This window comes from Arachis hypogaea, chromosome 7, assembly GCF_003086295.3.
Source record: "Arachis hypogaea cultivar Tifrunner chromosome 7, arahy.Tifrunner.gnm2.J5K5, whole genome shotgun sequence".
Classification (NCBI taxonomy): Eukaryota; Viridiplantae; Streptophyta; class Magnoliopsida; order Fabales; family Fabaceae; genus Arachis; species Arachis hypogaea.
The window spans coordinates 40,779,990-40,783,254 of record NC_092042.1 but is presented as its reverse complement, the minus strand read 5'-3'; positions in this window follow the sequence as shown (position 1 = coordinate 40,783,254).

The window sequence follows — 3,265 nt, the reverse complement described above, 5'->3', positions numbered from 1 at the left end:
CTCCATCTTCTTTGATAAGTTCGAATTTTCTACTTCTGCCTTCCATTTTTCTTTTCCTCTGACACCTCAAGGAATCTCTATACTGTGACATAGAGGATTCCATATTTTCTTGTTCTCTTCTCTTTCTTATGAGCAGGAGCAAGGACAAAAGCATTCTTGTTGAGGCTGACCCTGAACCTGAAAGGACCTTGAAGCGAAAGCTAAGAGAAGCTAAGGCATAATTCTCTGTAGAGGACCTAACAGAAATCTTCAAAGAAGAAGAACACATGGCAGCCGAAAACAACAACAATGCCAACAATGTAAGGAAGGTGCTGGGTGACTTTACTGCACCTACTCCCAACTTCTATGGGAGAAGCATCTCTATCCCTGCCATTGGAGCAAACAACTTTGAGCTTAAGCCTCAATTAGTTTCTCTAATGCAACAGAATTGCAAGTTCCATGGACTTCCATTGGAAGATCCTCATCAGTTTTTAGCTGAATTCTTGCAAATCTGTGACACTGTCAAGACTAATGGGGTTGACCCTGAGGTCTACAGACTTATGCTATTCCCTTTTGCTGTAAGAGACAGAGCTAGAACATGGTTGGACTCTCAACCTAAAGAAAGCCTGGACTCTTGGGAAAAGCTAGTCAATGCCTTCTTGGCAAAGTTCTTTCCACCTCAAAAATTGAGTAAGCTTAGAGTGGAAGTCCAAACCTTCAGACAGAAGGAAGGAGAATCCCTCTATGAAGCTTGGGAAAGATACAAACAATTAATCAGAAAGTGTCCCTCAGACATGCTTTCTGAATGGAGCATCATAGGTATTTTCTATGACGGTCTCTCTGAACTGTCCAAGATGTCTTTGGATAGCTCTGCTGGAGGATCTCTTCATCTGAGGAAGACGCCTACAGAAGCTCAAGAGCTGATTGAAATGGTTGCAAATAACCAATTCATGTACACTTCTGAAAGGAATCCTGTGAACAATGGGACTAGTCAGAAGAAAGGAGTTCTTGAGATTGACACTCTGAATGCCATATTGGCTCAGAACAAAATATTGACTCAACAAGTCAATATGATTTCTCAAAGTCTGTCTGGAATGCAAAATGCACCAAGCAGTACTAAGGAAGCTTCATCTGAGGAAGAAGCTTATGATCCTGAGAACCCTTCAATGGAAGAGGTGAATTACATGGGGGAACCCTATGGAAACACCTATAATACTTCATGGAGAAATCATCCAAATTTTTCATGGAAGGATCAACAGAGACCTCAACAAGGTTTCAACAATAATAATGGTGGAAGAAACAGGTTTAGCAATAGCAAACCTTTTCCATCATCTTCTCAGCAACAGACAGAGAGTTCTAAGCAGAATAACTCTGACTTAGCAACCATGGTCTCTGATCTAATCAAAACCACTCAAAGTTTCATGACTGAAACAAGGTCCTCCATTAGAAACTTGGAGGCACAAGTGGGTCAGCTGAGCAAGAAAATTACCGAACTCCCTCCTAGTACTCTCCCAAGCAATACAGAAGAAAATCCAAAAGGAGAGTGCAAAGCCATCAACATGGCCGAATTTTGGGAGGAAGAAGAGGCAGTGAACGCCACTGAGGAAGACCTCAATGGACGTCCACTGACCTCCAATGAGTTCCCCAATGAGGAACCATGGGAATCTGAGGCTCAAAATGAGACCATAGAGATTCCATTGAACTTACTTCTGCCATTCATGAGCTCTGATGAGTATTCTTCCTCTGAAGAGGATGAGTATGTCACTGAAGAGCAAGTTGCTAAATACCTTGGAGCAATCATGAAGCTGAATGACAAGTTATTTGGAAATGAGACTTGGGAGGATGAACCCCCTTTGCTCACCAAAGAACTGGATGACTTGTCTAGGCAGAAACTGCCTCAAAAGAGACAGGACCCTGGGAAGTTTTCAATACCTTGTACCATAGGCACCATGACCTTCAAGAGGGCCTTGTGTGACTTAGGGTCAAGTGTAAACCTCATGCCTCTCTCTGTAATGGAGAAGCTAGGGATCTTTAAGGTGCAAGCTGCAAAAATCTCACTAGAGATGGCAGACAACTCAAGAAAACAAGCCTATGGACTTGTAGAGGATGTTTTGGTAAAAGTTGAAGACCATTACATCCCTACTGATTTCATAGTCCTAGAGACTGGGAAGTGCATGGATGAATCCATCATCCTTGGCAGACCCTTCCTAGCCACAGCAAAGGTTGTGATTGATGTTGATAGAGGAGAGTTGATCATTCAAGTGAATGAAGAATCCTTGGTGTTTAAGGCTCAAGGATATCCCTCTATCATCATGGAGAGGAAGCATGAAGAGCTTCCCTCAAAACAGAGCCAAACAGAGCCCCCACAGTCAAACTCTAAGTTTGGTGTTGGGAGGCCACAACCAACTTCTAAGTTTGGTGTTGAACCCCCACATTCAAACTCTAAGTTTGGTGTTGGGAGGTTCCAACATAGCTCTGAGCATTTCTGAGGCTCCATGAGAGTCCTCTGTCAAGCTAATGACATTAAAGAAGCGCTTGTTGGGAGGCAACCCAATGTTTTATAATTAACTATTTTCTTTTGTTATTTTATGTTTTTTGTAGGTTGATGATCATGAGAAGTCACAAAATCAATGAAAAGAGCAAAAACAGAATGAAAAACAGGAAGAAAAACAGCACACCCTGGAGGACACACCTACTGGCGTTTAAACGCCAGTAAGGTTAGCAGATGGGCGTTTAACGCCCAATCTGGCACCATTCTGGGTGTTTAACGCCAGAAAGGGGCACCAGACTGGCGTTAAACGCCAGAAAAGGGCAAGAAGCTGGCGTTAAACGCCAGAAATGGGCACCAGCCCGGCGTTTAATGCCAGAATTGGCTAAAAACGCAAATTTGCTTGCCATTTGGTGCAGGGATGACTTTTCCTTGACACCTCAGGATCTGTGGACCCCACAGGATCCCCACCACTCTCTCTCTCTTCTTCACCCACTCACCAATCACCTCAACACCTCTTCACCAAACACCCTTCACCTATCAAATCCCATCTTTATCTTCACCACTCACATCCATCCTTCATAAAACCCCACCTACCTCACCATTCAAATTCAAACCACTTTCCCACCCAAACCCACCCTCAATTGACCGAACCCTACCCTTCCCCCTCTCCTATATAAACCCATCCTCCCTCCTTCATTTTCACACAACCTAAACACCCCTTCTTCCCCTTTTTGGCCGAACCACAAAGCCATTCCCTTCTTCCTCATTTCTTCTTCTTCTACTCTCTTCTTTCTT